The sequence below is a fragment of the Schistocerca americana genome, chromosome 3 (genome assembly GCF_021461395.2).
Source record: "Schistocerca americana isolate TAMUIC-IGC-003095 chromosome 3, iqSchAmer2.1, whole genome shotgun sequence".
Taxonomy (NCBI): domain Eukaryota; kingdom Metazoa; phylum Arthropoda; class Insecta; order Orthoptera; family Acrididae; genus Schistocerca; species Schistocerca americana.
The window spans coordinates 161,140,777-161,166,832 of NC_060121.1; positions in this window are offsets into that span (position 1 = coordinate 161,140,777).

Consider the following 26,056-nt stretch of genomic DNA (forward strand, 5'->3'; position numbering starts at 1 on the left):
CCATTAGAAACAGTGCGGTACAAATCTGGAATATTTCTCCGCATAAGATAAACATTATTTCATCATTCCCACATTTTAGTAAAACTCCAAGGTCGGTCTTCCTTGATCACTGTTTCTACCCAGTAGCAGAATCTTTGCAACATGTGAATTACGAAGCGTAAAAGAAAAAGGAGCAAAATATCTTCAAACAAGTAGCACAAGCTGTCCTGTAGATGACGCCAACCGAAGAAAGTCATCCCTCAAAAAAAGGTGAACTTATATTTACATAACATCAAATATTATAGGACATACTTAATAATGAAGTATCAGAAACTCTTATAAACGCGAATGTTAGGAAAAAAAATTTGGAGGTGTTAAGACGCGAACCACCACCCCAATACTCATTACGCTAAGCCAACATCACGCAATTTGTGATTAATCATATTGTATTACCCTTCCTAAAAACGTTAATCGTAGATAATTATGTTATTAATTGAAATTTAATTGTAACAAATTGTGCCAAGAACAATGCGTTTTGGGTGGATCTTCAGTGTGTCGTTGCCTTCAAATAGCCTACTCTCATAATACGCAAGTTACAAGAATCCTTTTGCCACGAATATGATGTTTCTCATTATTTTATTGGAACGAATCGCACAACTAACAACGGGTTTTCCAGTGATTCTCAATTTGCTGGTGCTGAGAAACGGCATATATACATATAGGCGTGAAATGAATGCCAATATGGCGTTTCACAACTCTGTACTGAAGGGAGACGGCGTGCGTGTGACGTAGGTGGCGTTGTACTATCTCATTGCTCAACGCTCAGACGCACGCTCAGAATATCTGACATACCAGATATTGCTCTGCACGTTCGGAAAGACTCAGGGACGTGCTATTCCATGATATGACGTCAGAAACTCGGCACGCTCAACGCTCAACGTTCGGATGCACGGTCTGTGTGCCGATGGCTTAAGGAAAACCTGTAAAACCCTGTCAGAGCTGCTGGTGTTGCCATCTTGAGTTTCCTCCTCTGGCGTTAACACCTTGCTCGTCGGTAAAGCAGATGCCAGACTGAGATTCATAGGAAGAGTCCGCAGCTCGTGGTCGTGCGGTAGCGTTCTCGCTTCCCACGCCCGGGTTCCCGGGTTCGATTCCCGGCGGGGTTTCTTCTTACTTCTTGGCCGTTTGAATTACAGCAGTTAACCTCGTGGTAGTTCGCCTCGTCGTCCTGTCCTCCCGCCATCGCCTTGCCTTCTGTCTCTGCTGCGAGTCGGCCTGCTCGGCGTGCCGGTGGTATGAGTTGACGACTGCCGCCACTCTGCGTCGGGCGCCCGGCTTCCCACTCCACCACTCTCACTGGTTCTGGTGAGGGACGCCGATCGGCTTGGAGGGCGCCTGCGTCTGGCTTGTCTCCTTTCTTCAACATCTACATCTACATCTACATCATAAGGGGCCCTCACACCTTTACTAAGATTGCCAAACTATCAATACAGGGTGCCTCAAAAAAATGTATACACACTCTGAAGCGTCGTAGAAAATTTATTTCCCGTTCTACAATGTTAAATTTCCGGAAATGGAAAGCTTAAAAAAATGGTTCAAATGGCTCTGAGCACTATGGGACTCAACTGCTGAGGTCATTAGTCCCCTAGAACTTAGAACTAGTTAAACCTAACTAACCTAAGGACATCACAAACATCCATGCCCGAGGCAGGATTCGAACCTGCGACCGTAGCGGTCTTGCGGTTCCAGACTGCAGCGCCTTTAACCGCACGGCCACTTCGGCCGGCGGAAAGCTTAAAGTCCAATAGGAAAAATAAATGTACTTTGCAAATGTGATTAATGTGATTAATGTTCAAACTGGTGGCCTTCATCATCAATACATTTCTGAGTACAAGTCACCACTGATTCCGTACCAAAGTGTCCAATGATATTTCTGCGCACACCACCTGAATCTCATTCCAAAGTGTGTCCATCTAATGTGGTTTACGTTTGTACACCTCATCTTTTACTGTGCCCCATTAGAAGAAATCCAGCGACGTGACGTATGGAGAGCGTGCAGGAAACTCGATTGGTCCCCTGCGTCCTATCCACTGGCCTGGCACATTGTGATCCAGGTATGCTCGTACGTCCCTATGATAGTGCGGCGGGGCGCCATCTTGTTGGAAATAAAACTCATCATTACCGTATAATGCACGAATGGCAGGGAATATGGAGTCACCAAGCATTGTTAGGTACGTTTCTCCAGTAACAGTACCTTCAAAGCGGAAAGGCCCAATGAGTCCCCTTGCAGACAAACCACACCACACATTTACACCAGGCAAATTCACAGCCTTCTCAACTGTAATGTGAGGATTATCTTCAGACCAGTACACACAATTGTGCCTATTGACAGTTCCATTGAGTTTGAATTGGGCTTCATCCGACCAAATTATGCTACCCATAAATCCCAGTTCACCACTGATCATCTCCTGAACCCATTCACAAAATTCTAACCTTCGATCTGGATCGTCGTCACTTAGCTGTTGCACCAGCCTTGGAATGTACACACGAAACTTGCCTTTCTTCAGAATGCGTAGCACACTACTAGCACTTACATTACTCTCACGTGCCGCTTGCCTTGAAGATTTTTGAGGCGAACGCTGAAACAGTTCCAAGACCGCAGCTGTGGAATCATCACTTGTAGCTGTACGAGGTCGCCCTAATCTACCTTTATGCACATCACGCACTGTTCCATGAATTTCAAATTTGTCTCGTAGACGTGTAATTGTTAACCTTGAAGGTGGTTCTGTATCAAACTCACTTCTCCACTGTCTTCGAACCGCAGCTGCATTCTCAAACTTCCAGTACCACTTAATTATCTGCTTCCGCGCTTCAAAGCTCAAACGCAGGTCCGCCATGTTGCAGTTACTTCCTTGCCACTGCTGCCACCTGTTGAAGAAACATAACATTACTTTCTCACAGGTATTTAACATTATAGAAAGGGAAATAAATTGTCTATAACAGTTCAAACTGTGTATACATTTTTTTGACGCACCCTGTATATAGACCGTCTGAAGGCGCATCGACACATTGTCAATACTAGAAATATTGGCGAGTACTATTGATGGATCTCAAAATATTCTCAGTACTGTCAATACATACTAAACGTGTGAGGTCATATATTGACAGTTTCACAATATTCCCCACTCAATTGTTGGAAGAGGTTCAGGACGCGGCGTTATTGTGCAACATTTATTTCTTCAATTCGCTGTTATGTATACCTCAGATTCAGATTTTAAGGTGCTTTCTTCGCAAAAGAATTGTAGTAGGCCTAAGCAAGAGTAATCATTGTATATGCACTTCAGGATGATTACGGCAGCATGTGAGCACTATGGGACTTATCATCTGAGATCATCAGTCCCCTAGAACTTCGAACTACATAAACCTAACTAACCTAAGGACATCACACACATCCATGCCCGAGGCAGGATTCGAACCTGCGACCGTAGCGGTTGCGCGATTCCAGACTGAAATGCCTAGAGCCGCTAGGTCACAACGGCCGGCTTTTGTCAATGTTATTGAGGTCGCTTTAGTACATTCAAAGTTTGTCAAACTAGTACTGTCAGTACATATTGAACGTGTGCAGGCCCCTACACTCTGAAAGCTACCTAACAGTGTGTGGCGGAGGGTACTTAATGCACCACTAACTGAGCCCTCCAACCTTGTTCCATTCGCGAATAGCGCGCGGGAAGAATAATTGACGGTAAGCATCTGTACTGGCTCTAATTTCTCGAATTCCCTCCTCCTAGTCATTACGCGAGACCTGTGTGGTAGGAAGTCCGACTCTTCCTGGAAAATGGTCTCTCGAAATTTCAGTAGTAAATCTCTCCATGGTGCACAATGCCTCTCTTGCAACGTCTGCCTGTAGAGCGTGTTTAGCATCTCCATAACTCCCTCTCGCCAGGTAAACGATATCGTGGCGAAACGCGCCGCTCTTCGTTGGATCTTTTCTGTCTCTTCTATCAGTTCTACACGGCAGCGATCCCAGACAGATGAATAATACCATAAATCGGTCGAACAGGCGGCTCGTAAGGCACTTCCTTCGTAGATGAGTTACATTTCCTTAAGATTCTTCCTGTGAATCTGAGTCTGGCATCTGCTTTTCCCATTATTTGTTTTACGTTGTCATTCCACTTAAGATCGCCCTGGATAGTTGTATGTTGTATGTTAACCGGGGACCTAGAAACGACGGAGAGGCTTCGTCCCCGCCGCAGCCGCAGTGGTCCACAACCCCTATGTTTGCGTTGTAGAGTAATTATGCTGTGTGCGTACGTGGAGAAATTGTTTGGCGCAGCACTCGCCGACATAGTGTAGCTGAGGCGGAATAAGGGGAACCTGTCCACATTCGACGAGGCAGATGGAAAACCGCCTAAAAACCATCCATAGACTACCGGATCTCAACACAAGTCCGCCGGGCGGATTCGTGCCGGGGACTAGGCGCTCCTTCTCACTCTGGAAAGCCGTTCATTAGACCGTTCGGCTAACCGGGCGGCCCCCTGGATAGTTACTCCCATATATTTTATGGTAGATGCTCTTTCGAGCGGTTTGTCATCAATAGTGGATTTTCTTTCCTATGTATGCGCAATATGTTACATTTATGTATGTTCGGGGTCAACTGCCAGAGCGTGCATCATTCATCAATTCTCTGGAGGTCATTGCGCTAATTGATAGTATCTTCTGGCGTTGCCACTTTGTTATAGACAACCACATCATCTGCGAACAGCCTTAGAGAACATCCGACACTTTATAAACAGTAACGATCGTCTCACACACACTTCCCTGCGGTACACCGGAAATTACCTTTACATCTGTCGATTTGTTCCGTTAAGAGCGACGTGTTGAGTTCCATCTGCAAGAAAGTCGTGAATCCAGTCGCAAATCAGCTCCAATACGCGATACGCTCGCCTTTTTTTTTTTTTTTTTTTTTTTCTTACGGAACAGTAGTGCGTGACGGTATCAAATGCGTTCCGAAAGTCAAGGAAGACGGCATCAACCTGAGCGTCGTTGCCTACGGCACTGTGGCCCTCATGAAGGAACAGAGCGAGTTGAGTTTCGCAGGATCTCTATTTGTGAAATCCATGTTGATTTTTGTACAGGAGATTTTCATTACCCGAAAACGTCATAATTCTTGAGCGTAAAACATGTTCCATAATTCTATAACAGACTCTACAACATCTTCTCGGAAGATGTAGTCGTATTTCGCCAACGATTCCTCTTACTACTCCGTCTTCTCGTCTTCTTGGAGTCTCCAGCATTTGCTTGGTTCGCCTGATGCGTCTTCTTCTTCTTCTCTGTTGCCAGAGAAGGCTTTGCAGCCGCGCAGGCTTGCAACAGCCGGCCGGTCTTCGCCGAGCGGTTCTGGGCGCTTCAGTCTGGAACCGCGTGATCGCTACGGTCGCAGGTTCGAATCCTGCCTCGGGCATGGATGTGTGTGATGTCCTTAGGTTAGTTACGTTTAAGTAGGTCTAAGTTCTAGGGGACTGATGGCCTCAGATTTTAAGTCCCATAGTGCTCAGAGCCAAGCTTGCAACATGCCGTGTACTGCAGCGGGCGCACGTCAGTTCTTCCTACTTGTGACTACATACGGTGGCTGTCGTGATTTTCAGCGCAGCGCATTTGATGCAGGTTTTTGATGGCGGACTGTCTGAGGGCATGCTGGCGTCCCTTTTCAGCCGTAGACTTTTTTTTTTTTTTTTTACAATTTATATTTCTTGCAAGTGGTATATATTTTTTATAAATTCGTTGCAATATAAACATTTTAGGAGAGAAGAAAGATACGCTGTTGCCAGTTTTCGGGGTGCACTCAGCCTCGTGATGCCGATTGAGGAGCTACTCGACCGAATAGTAGCGGCTCCGGTCAAAGAAAACCATCGTAACGACCGGGAGAGCGGTGTGCTGGCCACACGCCCCTCCTATCCGTATTCTGAGCTGAGGATGGCGCGGCGGTCGGATGGTCCCGATGGGCCACTTGTGGCCTGAAGACGGAGTGCTTTACATAGATGATAGAAAATGGAAAATTTTTAACGAAAGAATAATTGCAAAAGGTAGTAGTAGAATTACAAAGTTAATAATTTACAGTAGAGTAATTAATAGTTGGAGGTAGATAAGGAAGAAATTTTTAGTGAACGAGTAGTTACAAAAGGTAACAAGTTACAGGACATAACAGAATTACAATGTGAGAAAGTTGCAGTACAATAGTTATTGGTTCATATGTTTTGTCTTTCTAATGCTATATGGTGGTTGTGAGGGTAGTAACACTGTAGTATGTTTTATTACATCGTTTTGGTTTTGCAGGTGGGGTAGCGTCTCTTCCTTTGTCGTTTCTAGTTGATCCTTGTGCTATGTTCAGAGTTATCGAGTGGTCAATGTTGTATTGTTTTGATCTGTTGGTTTGTTGAGCTAGTGTGTTGTGCCATGTGTGCTGTGTGTGTGCTCGTGCGTGTGTGGTTAATCCATCATCCCTTCGTCCATGTGTGGGGGTGTTGTTGTGTTTTCAATTAGGGATAGTAGGACTGGGGTGATGTCAGGGAGTGATTTGGCTGTGTTTGGGCTACTGTGTGAGAAGGTGGTATGTATTTGTATTTGGGTTTTCTGTTTTCTATATGTTAATCATGAGTGTGTCCTTCATATAGGGTCTAGTGTACAGTATGAGAGTGCTTATCTCGCTCCTTGTTTGGCCACTCTTGTTTGCAGTAGTTTCATGGACATCATTCTTGGGGGTCGTGGGCGGTAGTTTGTTGAGGCTGCGGAGCAGTCTTCTCTTTACCCTACAGACTCTTTCAGCAACGTGGCCCTGTATACCTCCGAATTGGTGGTGGTGGTGGTTAGTGTTTAACGTCGCGTCGACAACGAGGTCATTAGAGACGGAGCGCAAGCTCGGGTTAGGGAAGGATTGGGAAGGAAATCGGCCGTGCCCTTTCAAAGGAACCATCCTGGCATTTGCCTGAAACGATTTAGGGAAATCACGGAAAACCTAAATCAGGATGGCCGGAGACGGGATTGAACCGTCGTCCTCCCGAATGCGAGTCCAGTGTGCCAACCACTGCGCCACCTCGCTCGGTTCCCTCCGAATTGGGCGACCGCATACTCTAGCAGTGGTCTTACGTATGTCTTATATGTGTGTAATGCGTTTCATCGCCGCAGCCATGGAAGCGTTCTTGTACCTGTATAATCAGGTTTTGTCTGAGACGTGTTTTGTTTAGTAGGTAGCTCAGGCGCGTTTTCCAATTGAGACGTGGGTCGACGTGTACTGCTGTCTAGCTGTGTTTTGCATTTCATACAAAAGCATCTCTCAATAGCAGGCTATCGTTCCACTATTTCAAAAGCGTCAGTTACCAGCGGAATAATAGACAATTGTTAAACGAAAAGACAGGCGAAGCCCTCCGGTGATCTTCGGATCGCGCCTAACTTGGATGGCGGGTGAGGTGGTTCGGTTGTGAGAACAGAGTTCGTTCTTCAGTCTGGGAGGAGAGACATGTTGTCTGCTGCGTTTGGTATACGTTAAGAGTTAGCAGTCTCTGGTTTGTGAATGTAAGAGCTTGATCGGTAGTCTCGGAGGACGGACATCCTGTCTTGGGCGGTCGGTATTGATTAAGAGCTTAGTTAGCAATCTCTGGTTTCTGGATATGTAATTGAGAAGTAGATTTTCAGTAATTACGCAAACACACAGTTCATCATTTTGTTTATTCTGTGTTGAAGTATGAAGAATGGAAATTATTTGTGATTCATGAAGTGAACAACAATTGTGCAGTTTTTCGTGTTCTCTTAACAAAAAGCGAGTGGCGTCCCGTTTAAACAAACCATTTCAAAATTTAATTATTTATGCAATATCAGTTCATCGCTAACAGTTTATAATAGCCTCAAGATAACGGATTCAAGGCCTACGCGCTGTTTTCTGCGCAGGGGACAACAACTATACAAGACTGCAGGTTGATGACCATTATTCAGAACTTACGCATTCCTGTCATGGCAGTGGAAGGAACTAGGCACCTCGCGTGTACTGCAGTCTCAGTGCAAATGAGATTAGCGACACATTATTTACGGTAACACAGATGACATATGAGGGAAGCAAATTTTCGAGGGAAGGAATTTATGATACACATATAAATCCCTCTCACTATCTCTCTTTCTCTTTCATTTGCTGTAACACCAATCCCCCTCCCAGCTACTTCTGTCACTTGCCGTCTGCGAGATGTTATGGCACACTGACGTCAACATAGGCGGTGCTCACATTAATTCGACTGGACCGTGTAATTCAAATAGAACAATAAGACGTATTTGACTCAGTGGTTGTCAGTGACTGGAAGCACGCAGCACTGCCAAAATGGGATCATACCACGAACAGCAAATATCAAATTTTTCAGAAGAAAAGTATAACAAATGACATCGTATTATTTCCGTACTAGAAAAAGAACTACTGTGTCAACTTTTATGTTGTTGAATTTGTAAAAGTCAGGTGGAACCGGTAGATGCCTCGACTACTTTGTACGACTTCCTAAAAGTAGGCCTGTCATTACTGCCGGCCCCGGACAACAATTTGGAAACACTCGATAATTTAGATTAAATCGTGTTATTTTTCCGGACACATACAGTCTGTCAACGATTAGTTGATTTTCTAATTAAAACGAAAGAAGCTTCTCACATTCCAGTCTTCATTTAGTGAATTTTAGGTATAATTTATTGAAAGTTGTTTATTTCCAATTAGTCCAGACATAAAAAGTCCGGTCTTAGCCAGGAAAATTGCCTAACCATCCCCCCCCCCCCCCCCCCCAAGGACGCCCCCAGATGTCCTTAAAAGTAGGACAAATCCAAGAAAACCACGACATTTGGAAGCCCTATCTAAAGGTAATCTAAAAGTCTGTGTTGGGCAAATGAAGGGAAACAGGGCAAAGAATTGTTTGCGTTTAAGGCATTTGATGAACAGAAGGTTAGTTTTCCTGGCTAATTAAAGAGCTGCCATTTTGCTTCCCCGGTCGTTTTACGTTTATGTGGCTAGCTGGTTGTTGCCGATAATTAGCCCTACTCTTTACCGCTCTTTCATAATAAGCTTCTCAAACTTACTGACCTCTCGCGCTGATCAGTATGGTGACTTGTTTTTGCTGATTTTACACTGTATTGGGAAGTACACACGCTCTTGTTTGTAAAACCCACTATACAAACTATTGCAAACAATATGAGCTGTATTTATGAGATTCAATAACCAACAGTTCAACTTCTACACCAACATCTACAAACATACTCCGCAAGCCATTTTATGGTGCATGGTGGACGTTACCCTAAACAACTACTAGTTCACTCGCAAACGGCGGAGGAATAACGACTGTGGAATTCTTTTTTGGGGAGCAAATGCACAAAATATGAACACAATTTTCAAACTCCAGAAAAGAGCCATAAGAATAATAACCAAAAATACTAGTCGAGCTCATTGTAAAGATCTGTTCAGAACACTGGGGATTTTCGCTGCTCCATGTGAATACATTTACCAGTCAGTTGTACACATCAAAAATAACATTGGTAATTACTGCACGAACAGCTTTGTCCATGACCATGCAACAAGAGGTAGACTCAACTTACATTTACCAAGAAAAAATAAACATAAAAGTCAAAACAGCATTTTCTACCAAGGAATGAAACTGTACAATAAATTAGTGAGAGAAGTTAAAGAAATTGCCAAAAACACTCATTCCAAAATGCAGCTAAAAAGTACCTGTTATGCAATACATTTTATACATTGAAGGATTACATAGCTAAAAGAGAGTAGGGGTTTGATAAAAAATGTTACACAAATAAATAGAAATAATAATGATTATAAAATATCCAACATTGCACATAACACCTTCACTTTATGGTTTTTCCTTCTTTTTTCTAGAAATACTTACCCCCCAAGCTATGCATAGCACAATACTAACACCTCTTCCTCTTTCTGAGCTCAACATCTCACTCATTATGGAGGAATAATGCTGACTCAGTTTTTCAGGATAGGAAATGGGAAGTTGCGGTACAGAAAATGGCCCAGAGATCACCAGGCTGTGTGTGTGTGTGTGTATGTGTGTGTGTGTGTGTAGTGAGTGAAGTGTTATGGAACAATGTGTGTATAGAGTGTGCAGTGACTGATAGTGAGACATGAGTGAACAATGTAGTATTACATTATTTAATAAGCTATTTGTAGCAAAAGTATTGTATACCAGGAGTAAATCAAATGATTGTCTCTAAGTAGAAGTCTGTAAATATATGTGTATACGAATTAGCTTATTTTAAATTGATCTAAATTTGTAAATACTTTGACATGTCCTACATCCTTGTAAAAAGAGATCTACGGATGAATAAAGCTACTACTACTGTGCATATGCCTCCATACGTGCCCTGATCTCTCTTATCTCTTATCTTATCTTCGTGGTCCTTATGCTAAATATAATACGTTGGCGGTAGTAGAATCGCTCTACAGTCAGCCGTAAATACCGCTTCTCTAAATTTTCTCAGCAGTGCTCCTCGAAAAGAACGTCGCCTTCCCGCCTGTGATTCCCATTTCAGTTCTCGAAGCATGTCCGTAATACTTGCGTGTTGTTCGGACCTACCTGTAACAAATCTAGCAGCCCGCCCCTGAATTGCTTCAATGTCTTCCTTTAATACGGCCTGGTGCAGGTCCCAAACACTCGAGCAATACTCAGCACTGGCTCATACAAGTGTTCTACTTGTGTTCTCCTTTACAGATGAACCACACCTTCCTAAAAATTCTCCCAATAAACCAAAGTCGACCACTCGCTTTCCCTACTACAGTCCTCACATGTTGTTGTTGTGGCCTTCAGTCCTGAGACTGGTTTGATGCAGCTCTCCATGCTACTCTGTCCTGTGCAAGCTTCTTCATCTCCCAGTACCTACTGCAACCTACATCCTTCTGAATCTGCTTAGTGCATTCATCTCTCGGTCTCCCTCTACGATTTTTACCCTCCACGCTGCTCTCCAGTACTAAATTGGTGATCCCTTGATGCCTCAGAACATGTGCTACCAACCGATCCCTTCTTTTTATCAAATTGTGCCACAAAATCCTCTTCTCCCCAATTCGATTCAATATCACCCATCACCCACTATGTTTCCTTCACTCCCTTTTCCTACTATCGAATTCCAGTCACCAATGACTATTAAATTTTCGTCTCCCTTCACTACTTGAATAATTTCTTTTATCTCATCATACATTTCATCAATTTCTTCTTCATCTGCAGAGCTAGTTGGCATATAAACCTGTACTCCTGTAGTAGGCGTGGGCTTCGTGTGTATCTTGGCCACAATAATGTGTTCACTATGCTGTTTGTAGTAGCTTACACGCACTCCTATTTTTTTTTTATTCATTATTAAACCTACTCCTGCATTACCTCTACTTGATTTTGTATTTATAACCCTGTATTCACCTGACCAAAAGTCTTGTTCCTCCTGCCACCGAAATTCACTAATTCCCACTATATCTAACTTTAACCTATCTATTTCCCTTTTTAAATTTTCTAACCTCCCTGCCCGATTAAGGGATCTGACATACCACGTTCCGATCCGTAGAATCCCAGTTTTCTTTCTTCTGATAACGACATCCTCTTGAGTAGTCCGCGCCCAGATATCCAAATGGGGGACTATTTTACCTCCGGAATATTTTACCCAAGAGGACGCCATCATCATTTAATCATACAGTAAAGCTGCATGCCCTCAGGAAAAATTACGGCTGTAGTTTCCCCTTTCTTTCAACCGTTCGCAGTACCAGCACAGCAAGACCGTTTTGGTTAGTGTTACAAGGCCAGATCAGTCAATCATCCAGACTGCTGCCCCTGCAACTACTGAAAAGTCTGCTGCCCCTCTTCAGGAACCACACGTTTGTCTGGCCTCTCAACAGATACCCCCCTCTTGTGGCTTCACCTACGGTACGGCCATCTGTATCACTGAGGCATGCAAGCCTCCCCACCAATGGCAAGGTCCATGGTTCATTGGGGGGAGTCCTCACACGCTCATGCCAATTCATATCGCTTTGCAAAGCTACGTTCAGATATTTTATCGACGTGACTGCGTCAAGCGGCGCACTAGTAATGCTGTATTCGAACTGCTTGTGGTTTTTTTCGTTGCCCATCTGCATTAATTTACATGTTTCTACATTTAGAACTAGCTGTAATTCATCATACCAATCAAAAATATTGTTCAAGTCGTCTTCTATCCTGCTACAGTCACTCAACCTTCCCATACACCACAGCATCACCAGCAAACAACTGCAGACTGCTGTTTACACTGTCCGCCAGATCATTCATGTACACAGAAAATGCAGCGGTCCAATCGGACTTCTATGGAACACTCCTGATGATATCCTTGTCTCTGATGAACACTCGCCGTCGAGGACAACATAACGGGGTTTTGTTACTTAAAAACTCTTCGAGCCACTCACATGCATGGGAAACTATTTCGTAAACTTGAATCTTCGTTAACAGTCGGCAGTTTGGCACTGTGCCAAATGCTTTACAGAAAACTAGGAATACGGACTCCGCCTGTTGCCCTTCATCCACAGTTCGCAGGACCTCGTGTGAGAAAAGGGCAAGCTGATTTTCGTACGAGCGATACTTTCTAAATTCGTAGTGATTTGGGCACTGAACCTTTCCCTGCCGAGGAAATTCATAAGATTCGAAATGAGAATATGTTCGAGGATTCTGTATCAAACTGATGTTAAAGATATGTCCGTAATTTTTCGGGTCCGTTCTTTTGCCCGTCATACGTACAGGAGTCAGCTGCGCTTTTTTCCAGCCGCTTGGGACTTTCCGTGGGCGTGAGATTCGCGATGAATCCAAGCTAAGTAAGGGACCAATGCTACATATGGACAAACACAAACAGTTACGTAAATTTTCATCACTGATGTTTGCTCTTAACCGAGACTTATTAATTCAGCAAATGGTTTTCCAGCTCTCGCTATATTAAGCGCAGTCTTATAACTTGCACATACCGCTGGGCTATTATTGTTGTCGTCCTGAAAACTTGAAAACAGTTCAAAAATGGCTCTGAGCACTATGGGACTTAACATCTGTGGTCATCAGTCCCCTAGAACTTAGAACCACTTAAACCTAACTAACCTAAGGACATCACACAACACCCAGCCATCACGAGGCAGAGAAAATCCTTGACCCCCGCCGGGAATCGAACCCGGGCGTGGGAAGCGAGAACGCTACCGCACGACCACGAGATGCGGGCTTGAAAACAGTGCTCCATAAAATTTTAAGTCAGTTAGATGAGAGACATGACGAGAGAAAGTCGCAGATCTCTCGTGACAACAGCAACTACGACAAATTCAAATGGCTCTGAGCACTATGGTACTTAACGTCTGAGGTCATCAGTCCCCTAGAACTTAGAACTACTTAAACCTAACTAACCTAAGGACATCACACACATCCATGCCCGAGGCAGGATTCGAACCTGCGACCATGGCGGTCGCGCGGTTCCAGACTGTAGTGCCTAGAACCGCTTGGCCACTCCGACCGGCCAACTACGACAGATTCATCTGGTATCGTCAGATCGCTCTTCTTAAGCTCAGTCAATTCCCCATCCTCTCAGAATCCGACAATAAATTGTACTCGTCCTTGTGAAATTTATTATAATGGCCTTCAATACTAAACTTCCGTTGACCAGCGAGAATTCTGCCACATATTAAACATTTCGAATTTTCACGTTTTTGCACAAAGAAAAAATGATTCTCCCATTACTTTTTAAAAGATAGCAAATCTCCACTTCTCCGTTTCTTGAAATACAACGTTCACTACATAGTGCTCGCTTCGCATCAACGTCCGCAGCTTAGCCTGGCACTACACTGCCGCAACCTGCCGGCTGTCGCCACAGGCCCGGTCGACGCCTGCACGCGAGCAGCACACGTGCAGCGCTGTGCGCTCATGAGCCGCGTGCAACGTTTGCCCGCCCCTGGTGTAAGTTGTAGGGAGTCTTGCTTTCGCTCTGCTCACGCGTTTACAAAAACGTGTCGAGTGTTAACCATGCGATAAAATAGTCCTTTCTGCGAGCTGTCGTTTCCAAAAATCATCGTTTCGATATCTTAAACTGTTTCTGAGATACGACGATTTTTACGACCAATTGATTCCCGAAGCGCAGGAAAGGTTCGGACGCGCCGCAAGCGACCCGTCCGCGGATATAACAGCCAATATCTCAAGAATGTAAAGAGACATCATTCCGGTCTCAACTTTAAACACAATTTAGATATATTGGTTACATTTCATAAGCAATAATGTATGGCCTTAAATGAAATATACGGAAAATCTATGAAATGTGATTTTACCTCTGCAAATCCTTAAAAATTTCATGCATCCGTGTACTCAATTTCGTAAAGCACAGTATGACTAATAACGAAAATAAATTCCAACCTTTATCGTTTAAAGATATCAGGCTATAAGATGCGGAAGAATCAAATTTTTTCTCCGAATAATTTTCTAAAAATCGGATGTTAAGTAATTCATAGCTGCCGTCGCGTCTGCTCCACTGTTTTGCCTAGAGGACACGTGGCTGTCGCTCTGTGTCGCGCGTGCTGCAGCGACAAGATTCAAACACGTTTGAATTCAAACGTCGCCAGTTGCAGCGGGAGACAGGCAGCGACACGGATGTCGCTCACGTAGGACACTCCCGTAACTACACCTGCGGTTGTGTTTTGTCGCCTGAAGCCGTCGCACGCTGTCGGTCGCTTCTGTCGCTTACGTAGGACGCGGCCTTACGGGCAGGCGTTGTAGGGGAAATGCCTAGCGCTAGGGGGGAAGTACCGTTGTAAACTGAAGCCTACACTCACATATTCTGTAAATATTAAGTGGGGTCCCAAACTTGCATAGTGGCCATTCAAAAACATCTACTGTCACCTCTGGTTTGGTTAGTATCTAAAAAGAATTTTGAGAAAGATGCAGCGATCTATTTTCGCCTGGCTTGTTAACCATTTGTAACTTCCAGAGAAGTTTCTCTGGCTGCCACGTTAAACTTTGCTCCTTATGCCAAACCACCGAGGAGTTTACACAATCTTACCTCACTAACATGTTGTGCAGATGCAGTTGCAAAAGAATTCTGATATTGCGGTTTATTAAGTTTATTAGGTGAGGAACTGAGGAAAAGTAAGGTCAGTAACTTATGAATAAGCACATTCTCGGAAAAAAATTAACTTGTAATGTCTTCGCTTATGTTGTTCCAAAACCCATTCTCGTTTCACCAGCTATCGATGACCCTTGAAAAGTGCTTTCTTTCATCGAAAAAGTCTGTAGTTAGAGGAAGAACACAGTATATAAAGAAGTTTTGCATAATAACCTTATTGCAAAATACTCTCCTCTTTGCGTTCTTTTATTTGTCAAAATCTCATTTTCATATCTCAAACCGTTCATTAAACATGAGAAATGTTGTGGACACCTCACTCTGGTTTTATCGTAGGAGAGACGCGATCACAAATGAGTGCGCTACATTAGATCAGTTTTCTCTAGATCCAGCCACGTCTAAAGAAAAATTCAATATGTTAGTTAAATTTCATACGCTGCAACGTATTATGTAACATGCACCAAACGCATAACCATAGCGACCTCTATTTCACATTACAAACTTTTTTGAATTTCGCGCAATGTCTTATGCCCACGTAAATATCACATTACCAATGACAGTTAACGAAATGATGGGTACGCCTTCGTGAACCTAACATATAAAGCTACAGGTAAAGAGAAAATGATTTTTTTTTTTTTACCGAATAGGTTCTCTAAAATCGTTTGAGAAAGACTGAGGACGAGCGCCTCGATTTTGTCATAACCAACCGGCCGAAAGATGGCAACTCTTGTCGGCCTCCCCTTCCGAACAAACGAATGAATTCGCCCAGCGCTTTGAACGAGAACTGGTCATTGCGTATCGGTTACCGTATCCTGTGTGGGCTATACTTTGTCCTCCATACGGGAGTCAATGCTATCGTGTCTTGTTGGCCACTAGGTGCGCTACTGTCGCAGTGGATAACAAAAGCGTACAGTCGTGTACGAACTGTATGTGTTAGACTGTAATAACAAATTGCAAAATTGCTGATTAAAAATCTTTCGTACTGCCATTGGACGCAGTGCCAAAATTTCTCCAATATTTACGTGTTACTCATGTGGAAGCAGGCTGCGCTCTTCAAGGCTCAGTAGTAATTGCCACCGTCGGCGTAACCGCATAACCCGGAAACGTACGTAAAGGTCGTCTTCACAGAACAAAGAGATGCGAAATTCGCCGGAGAAACTCAACGGTACTACAAACTCGTTATTGCGGTGATCATAGGTCTTTGCCCTCACTCGCTCTGTATCTCTAGCGAGACCTCGACCAGCCTCTGTGTGGAATTAGCGCAGACAGCTCGTCAGAGCGGAACGGAACTTGCGCTCACACGCCAAGAGGCGGTTGCCGCAGCTCTCGAAATGTGGCCGTTTTCTCACTAAACAGCAGCATGGTAACTGTTAGCGTCTTCCCGTTTTGTGCAGTATTTGTCTAGCGTTTATCCATCTTAAAGGAAGTTTACCCAGCTGACAGTCTGCCTCCATCAGCTGCACTCTCGAACTGTGGCACCTCCTGCGATTCAACCCCCAGCACTTACAGTTCTTTCATAGTATCGTCCATCCATTTCTCCCTGGGTCTGCCACGTAATACTTTCGATATTGGATCAGTTCCTACAGTTCCCTGTTCTTCGTACGTCTCCCAACACCTCCTCCTGATTTTTGTCTCACGGTAAATATTTGATGTATTGTTCATCGTGTACCGTAGGTCTCTAGAAGAGCGTAGCGTTCCAAAGGATTGGAAAAGGTCACAGGTCATCCCCGTTTTCAAGAAGGGACGTCGAACAGATGTGCAGAACTATAGACCTATATCTCTAACGTCGATCAGTTGTAGAATTTTGGAACACGTATTATGTTCGAGTATAATGACTTTTCTGGAGACTAGAAATCTACTCTGCAGGAATCAGCATGGGTTTCGAAAAAGACGATCGCGTGAAACCCAACTCGCGCTATTCGTCCACGAGACTCAGAGGGCCATAGACACGGGTTCACAGGTAGATGCCGTGTTTCTTGACTTCCGCAAGGCGTTCGATACAGTTCCCCACAATTGTTTAATGAGCAAAGTCTGAGCATACGGACTATGAGACCAATTGTGTGATTGGATTGAAGAGTTGCTAGTAACAGAACGCAGCATGTCATTCTCAATGGAGAGAAGTCTTCCGAAGTAAGAGTGATTTCAGGTGTGCCGCAGGGGAGTGTCGTAGGACCGTTGCTATTCACAATATATACAAATGACCTTGTGGATAACATCACACCGAAGATCACTGAGGCTTTTTGCGGATGATGCTGTGGTATATCCAGAGGTTGTAACAATGTAAAATTGTACTGAAATGCAGGAGGATCTGCAGCGAATTGACGCATGGTGCAGGGAATGACAATTGAATCTCAATGTAGAAAAGTGTAATGTGCTGCGAATACACAGAAAGAAAGATCCTCTATCATTTAGCTACAATATAGCAGGTCAGCAACTGGAAGCAGTTAATTCCATAGCTTATCTGTGAGTAGGCACTAGAAGTGATTTAAAATGGAATGATCATATAAAGTTGATCGCCGGTAAAGCAGATGCCAGACTGAGATTCATTGGAAGAATCCTAAGGAAATGCAATCCGAAAACAAAGGAAGTAGGTTATAGTACACTTGTTCGCCCACTGCTTGAATATTGCTCACCAGCGTGGGATCCGTACCAGATAGGGTTGATAGAAGAGATACAGAAGATCCAACGGAGAGCAGCGCGCTTCGTTAGAAGATCATTTAGTAATCGCGAAAGCGTTACGGAGATGATAGATAAACTCCAATGGAAGACTCTGCAGGAGAGACTCTCAGTAGCTGGGTACGGGCTTTTGTTGAAGTTTCGAGAACATATCTTCACCGAATAGTCAAGCAGTATACTGCTCCCTGCTTCGTATATCTCGGGAAGAGACCGTGAGGATAAAATCAGAGAGATTAGAGCCCACTCAGAGGCATACCGACGATCTTTCTTTCCACGAACAATACGAGACTGTAATGGAAGGGAGAACCGTTAAAGGTACTCAAAGTACCCTCCGCCAAACACCGTCAGGTGGCTTGCGGAGTATGGACGTAGATGTAGATGTAGATGAATCGTCTGATACAAATTCCGCTCGAAACTTTCTCACTACCTACTACAGTAACATCTCCAATCTGTCTAAGAAAATTAGCGAAATGACATTCTATGACATACTCAGGAGCGAAACTCCGCTGGTTGTTTATTCTTCTCGTTTGTTGGGACAATTACAGATAGTTTCCAATCTTGTGGAGCTACCTAGCATCTCATTGTTACTGAATGACTTCACACAGTTCGGGTGTCTGCAGCGTTTTCCCTCCAGCCTAGAAAATTACTGCAGTCGTTCAGTACTCACTCAATTAGAATTTTCCTATCACTGCTGTGGCATTCTCCACAGTGACCGTCTTCCACCCCGTTTTCATGTACGATATCTGGCAAACTACCTGTGGGTACTTTGAATTCAGTAACATCTCAAAATATTCCATTTTCCCCGTCTTGTTTGTTAGTGTTTCACTCCTTTCCTTACTCTTTGTCTTCCTTATGTTCTGGAAAATTATTGTGATATCATTCTGATTTGGCATTCTCTACATTCTTATGCTTTGTGTATCGTGTCCAACATGAACGTCTTATTAACACCGTGCAAAATCCTCGTTGTCTGCTTCCTTCGCGTCTTTACTGCTTATATTACTGTAGCTAATTATCTAGGAAAGGCACTGGCCACAGCGACAGAAGGAGCCATCTTACAGTCACGCACGTTGTGTATTGTTAATTAAGAAAAACTGCCGCCGAGATCCACATCTACATCACCTACATGACTACTCAGCAATCCACACTTAAGTACCCGGCGATGGGGTCACTGAACCACCTTCCCACTACTTCTCTACAGGTTCACTCCCGAAAAGCGCACGGGAAGAACGACCACTTGAACCTTTACGTGCAGCCTCTGATTTCTCTTGTTTTATTACGATAAACCTTTCTCCCTATGTAGGTGAGCGTCAACAAAATATTTTCGTATTCGGAGGAAAAAGCTGATGATTTAAATTTCGTCAACGAAATCTCGCCGCAATGAAAAATGCCTTTGTTTTAATGATTGCCATCCTAACGCGTGTATCATATCCGTGACACTTTCGCCCCGTTTTCTCTATAATACAAAACGAGTTGTCCTTCTTTGAACTTTTTCGATGTCTTCCGTGAACCCAATCTGGTAAGGACCCTATAAACACACAGCAGTTCTGTTACAGAGGACAGACAAGCGTAGTGTAGGCAGTCTCTCTAGCAGATCTGCCGCATCTTCTAAAGTGTTCTGCCAATGAAACACAATGTTTGCTTCACCATACCCACAAGGCTTTCTGTGTTCCAAATTAAATTGTCCGTAATTGCAATCCCTAAGTATTTTAGTTGGGCTGCCAGCGTTTAGATTCGTGCGGTTTATCGTGTAACCCCAATTTAACGGATTCGTTGTAGTAGGCACATTTTTCGTTATTTAGGATGAATTACAACTTTTCGCACCAAGAGATTTTGTGTCTATTTTTTTTTTTTGACCTTCTGATGACTTTACTAGACAGTAAATGACACCATCATCTACAAACAATATAACGCGGCTGTTCAGGTTGTCTCCTAAATAATTTATATACATTAGAAACAGCAAAGAGACTGTAACACTTCCTTGAGGAACGCTTGAATCATTTGCAAAATTACGAGAAAAGGGTTTGGTGATGATAAGGGCAATATTATTTAAGAGGTTAAATGATTTTTTTAAGATTATTCTGTAATATATTCTCGTATAAAGGAGGGGTTTCGGCTATCCGAGAAATAACTGTAGCTCTTCAGCACTGCGGTGACACGTTGGTGTTTCCCTCAATTAATACGGGTGTCCTTGCAGGTCCTCACGGTCATCCAAACATTTATTGCGATGTACTTTCATAAATATTCAAACAACTTTTTTAAAATTGTCCCGAATATAGTTTCACACACAACCTCTACGTAATAAATTCAAGGGGTTAATAATGCTTGGCGTGCGTACACGTTTCACGCAACTCTTTCAGGTCTCAACACAGACACACTGCTAATACACTACTGGCCATTAAAACTGCTACACCAAGAAGAAATGCAGATGATAAACGGGTATTCATTGGACAAATATACTAGAATTGACACGTGACTACATTTTCACGCAATTTGGATGCATAGACCCTGAGAAGTCAGTACCCAGAACAACCACCTCTGGCCGTAATAACGGCCTTCATACGCCTGGTCATTGAGTCAAACAGAGCTTGGATGGCGTGTACAGGTACAGCTGCCCATGCAGCTTCAACACGATACCACAGTTCATCAAGAGTAGTGACTGGCGTATTGTGACGAGCTAGTTGCTCGGCCACCATTGACCAGACGTTTTCAGTTGGTGAGAGATCTGGAGAGTGTGCTGGCCAGGGCAGCAGTCGAACATTGTCTGTATCCAGAAATTCCCGTACAGGACCTTCAACATGCGGTCGTGCATTATCCTGCTGAAATGTAGGATTTCACAGGGATCGAATGAAGGGTAAAGCCATGGGTCGTAACACATCTGAAATGTAGCGTCCACTGTTCAAAGTGCCGTCAATGCGAATACCATCACGCCGTGTGATACGCCAGTATGGCGATGACGAATACACGCTTCGAATGTGCGTTCACCTCGATGTCGCCAAACACGGATGCGACCATCACGATGCTGTAAACAGAACCTGGATTCAACCGAAAAAATGACGTTTTCCATTCGTGCACGCAGGTTCGTCGTTGAGTACACCATCGCAGGCGCTCCTGTATGTGATGCAGCGTCAAGGGTAACCGCAGCCATGGTCTCCCAGCCGATAGTCCATGCTGGTGCAAACGTCGTCGAACTGTTCGTGCAGATGGTTGTTGTCTTGCAAACGTCCCTGGCTGCACGATCCGTTACAGCCATGCGGATAAGATGCCTGTCATCTCGACTGCTAGTGATACGAGGCCGTTGGGATCCAGTACGACGTTCCGTATTACCCTCCTGAACCCACCGATTCCATATTCTGCTACCAGTCATTGGATCTCGCCCAACGCGAGCAGCAATGTCGCGATACGATAAACCGCAATCGCGACAGGCTACAATTCGACGTTTATCAAAGTCAGTAACGTGATGGTACGCATTTCTCCTCCTTACACGAGGCATCACATCAACATTTCACCAGGCAAAGCCGGTCAACTCCTGTTTTTGTATGAGAAATCGGTTGGAAACTTTCCTCATGTCAGCATGTTGTAATTGTCGCCACCGGCACCAACCTTGTTTGAATGCTCTGAAAAGCTAATGATTTGCGTATCACAGCGTCTTCTTCCTGTCAGTTACATTTCGCGTCTGTAACACGTCATCTTCGTGGTGTAGCAATTTTAATGGCCAGTAGTGTATTAACTAGAGCGCGCTGGACTGTTCATTGATAATCTCTGGCCTCGCTATCTTTTATCGTTGTTATTGCTATCTAGCTGCCAGAGAGCGTCTTTTAATCAATTTAAAAGTTACCGCCACGCACTTTAGTTTTACTAGACGGCTTTCCGACAATTACTATGCATTGTGACCTTTCTGACAGGAAATCACGAGTCTTGTCGCACGATACTCCATGGGAATGGAGTTTGATTAGAAACCGCTTGTGAGGGACGGTGCCAAAATTTTTCTGGAAGTCTAGAAATACGGCATCATTTTGAGATACCTTGTCGATACCATTCTTTACTTCGTGTGAATGAAGAGCTAGTTGTGTTTCACTAAAATGATATTTTCTGAATCCTTACTGACTACGTCTGAACAGATTATTCAGCATAATTAATGAAACGTCCCCTTAGAAAAATTGTACAAGACTGTGCTTAAACTGACACACAATATTTTTGGCGCAACGCAATCGGACTTTCAGTAATCCCTACAAAAGAATGGCCCTGACTAACATTAACCTATACGTTTCGCAAATCACTTACCTCACAAAAATCTTCGTTACTCGAACTACTGCAATACAGCGAGCGCCACTACTGCCAGCTAAATAAAAGATTCAAACTACTGAAGGCACTACCTACTGATAGGCATATTTAGCTTATGAAAGATTTTGATAGAGAACAAACAATGTGTTTACCTCAATAGTGTTCAAAAATGATAATATATATACAGAAGTTCATGACATCCATTCTGACATACTGTTTCTGATGGACACACGTCCAGATCATCCGCTCTCTAAAATGCGCCATCTCACTTCCCCACATCCACCACTGCTGGCGGCTCACCTCCAACTGCGCAACGCTACGCGCTTTTAACAGCCAACAGCACAACACTACAATGGCAAACAACAATGCAAACCAGCCACAGACTGCACACAGCACAGCCAGTGATTTTCATACAGAGCGCTACGTGGCGTTACCAATAAGAAAACCTAAACAGCCTACCTACGTAGCCCCCATGTTCCCCACAAAAAAATTTTACAGATTGTTTTGGGCACTGGCCAATACATATTTGTTAAAAGTTTTTCACAATTGAAATAACAAAGAAATCAAATGCACAGACTTATTGAAACACTGTTGGTCAAAAACTAAAATTTTCTCACAGTCCATAAAGACAGTCCTGATCATTCATCACAGTAAAATTGCAGTGTTTTTCTCAAAGTATGAGCAATAAAAGAAAATGTACACTGAAGTAGTGGATTTCCATGTAGTCTTGAAGAAGTAGTGTTGTCCTTCCAACGGAAAGACAGTGCTGACTCTTGACATTCAGACAGGTAATGGGCCACAACAGAGCAAACCCACTGCAGAGTCAGTCGAAGTTTTGAAGAATGTTGGTAGGTAGGTCATCAAAGAGCAGACCCACTGTAGTCCTGGTAGAGATTACGGTATTGGTGGCCACCACAGGTGCAGACCCACTGCAGTCCTTGTAGAAATAATGGTATTGGTGAGCCATCAAAGATGCAGACCCACTGTAGTCCTTGTAGAGACGGCCAGCAGTCATCTGTTGCGACTGTGCAGGTGCACAATCACCATCGAAGAGTCTTGCGGAGAATATAGCAAGTCCATAAACCACCACTTGTCCACTCACTAAAAATTTGTTTGAAATGTCCTTAGAACCAGCAATGCTGTTATCCAGTCCCTTGCTGAATTATTAACACACATGCAAACGCTATCAGTCCCAACTTCTCACATATTGCCCATATACTATGACCAACAAAAACATGTGCAGTGAAATGTAACTTACAAGTTACTTAATTTGATGAACTGGTGTCAATTACAATTTTATAACATAAGAATACAATTACAGAGATACAGGAAACATCATTAAAAACATGATAATACAGATAACATTTGTAATAATACGGGCTTTACAAAAGAATAGAAATAAACAGATACATCAGTGTTACAGGAATTATGACATAAGTAAATATATAAAATAATGAGAACAGTTTTCGAAACATTAATTTCACCCATAAGCATTGAAACAAAACAGAATAAAAAATGTCTAAACATCTTTACAAAGTAAATTACATAGTATTAGAAAAATTCTACAACATAACTCTCATCAGATAAACACATAAAGACAGGAAGAACAAAAATACACAAGGGTATTCAAACACATAGCGGAATAATACAAAAGGAAAGGACAGGGTTTGTTTTACTGCAGTATTTTGCAAACTTTCCTTACTTCTTGGAGATCTCCCTTCATCCATCATTATTCCCAAAAAGTCCTATCTATACCTGCTTTCTATATTCTATTTATATTTCTTTCAAAATAATCATTTCTCAGTGTACAATACTTATTTTGGCCCAAATCTTTTTCATATAACTTCTCAATGCATTTCTTCCAATCCACTGCAAATCATTCTCTTATATAGCCTACCCCCTCTTAAGCTAACTTAAATCTACTGAGCTCTGATGCATAAAATAAGGGACGAGTCAATGCAGCAGCACAAAACAATTAACACAAACAGCAATGAAAAAAATAGAAATTGTCAAAGCAAGCAGCAGTAAATCTAAATTAGCAGAGAAATTGCAATATTACAACTAATATGAGCCAATGTGAAGCAACAAGAAAAATAAATCAGTAGTAAAACTGGCTTAACTGAGTAATACAAAGTGAAATTTAGTAGCACTATGCCTGGCAAACTGCAGCAGCAAATGCAATAACTAATATCTAAACATGACAAAGCTCAGGCAGAAAGAATATTACAGTAAGAATGGCCATATTTAATACCTATGTCACAACTTAATACTAGAGTGATGCATCACCTTAAACAATGCTGCAGTGCAGCTAGAAAATAGATATTAAACAAAATAAGCAATCTCTCAACTAGAAAGACAATAGATGTAAAACGTTTCTCATCATTTCATTAGGCATTTTAGTAAATATCATAAATTACAAGCTCCACAGTATAATCATATGTTTTCAAGTTTGAGCGTGTCGTATTTGCAATGCTTTCTACAAAGGAATGTCAATAGCGAGGATAATGGCCTCCGTTTTTCTCCACCTGTGCCTCTGAAAGGCACACACTAATGGCTTTTTTCCAGGTGACTGTCGTCCAGCTGGGTGCCCACAACGCATTACGTGAAGGTGGTCACTTAACTTTCTTACCGAAATATTTACGACACCAGTTTGCACTACAGTCACAGTCTCATATAAAAATTTCACAGGTTGAGAATTTACGTTGCAAATCTGTAGAAACAAAATCCTATAAATATAACAGTGTCCAAAAGATTTTCGCCGGCATTGTGATGCATTCACGCATTTACACACATTTCATAACTCTTAAAGTACGATTCTCGGTTTCCAACATCCTTTTTCACAAACCAGAGTCCCTAACCACTACTCATTATTCCTTGCTTTATTACACATATACATATTCGTAGACAGTTCCTCAATATTTCATCATAATAAATGCATAGCATAATCAAATTCCTCATATAGCATCAGCTTATTGATCATAAACATACCGCAACAGCGTAATACACATCATCACCATAACATCATAAAACCTCAGCCAAATCTCAAAATCGTCGTAGCTTCCTCCAATAATTTCGAAACCTAAAAAAAAATTCTCTGCTCATGTCAAAAGTTTCATCTACCTCAAACGTACTTTAAAAATCATGATCCCATACCAAATATATCATTCAAAGCTCTCATAATATCACAATGGTTCCGAAAAAATATGAACATTTCACAAAGTACAGACAAAATACAATTTCATAAGTGTGAAGTTATCCAACCGTGTAATTACGTAAACATCTGTCACTGATGTAGTAAAATAAATGTTTGTCTCTCCCAGTTAAATGATCAGATAGCTGTGTAATTTATGTGTTAGAGAAATATAGTACCGATGTGTAAAGTTGCATAAGCAAATACCATATTAGCTAGGGCTCCTTGTGCTTGCCAAACACATGGTACACAAAGTAAGCGTGTACCCCCTTGAGGATTAATGTAATTATACACTCAGGTGTTACAGCAATGGAATGAAATGTATCATGGAAAACTTTCTTTGTAATTCAAAAATCTTGAAAAATAAATGGTTTAAGTACAAAATTAATCACTCAAATGCGTGTCCTGTAGCGCTAAATATGCGTCTTGCTGTAAGATAATTCTGTGGAACTGTCGTAGTTATCGTCCCCTGTAAGCAAAGTTCTGCTGAAGTCAATGTACTTACCTCATCATAAACGAAAGTGAAATGCTTTGCATATAGATATCATAGTTATTACGTACCTTACTGTGATCAAGAAAGTACTATAATGTAACGTATTATTGTGCTACGAAAAAGGCTGTCTCATTGTAGCTATACCACAAAAGTTACTACTAAAACATGTTTTACTTTCCAGAATAATACAGAAAAACTGTGCAGATATAAAACAAATACAGTGCAAAAGCAATAATATAAATTGTGTCACTCATTAGTAGCGTCGTGATATAATCGTGTAGCTGTCAAATAAACTAACCTCTGTGTCATCT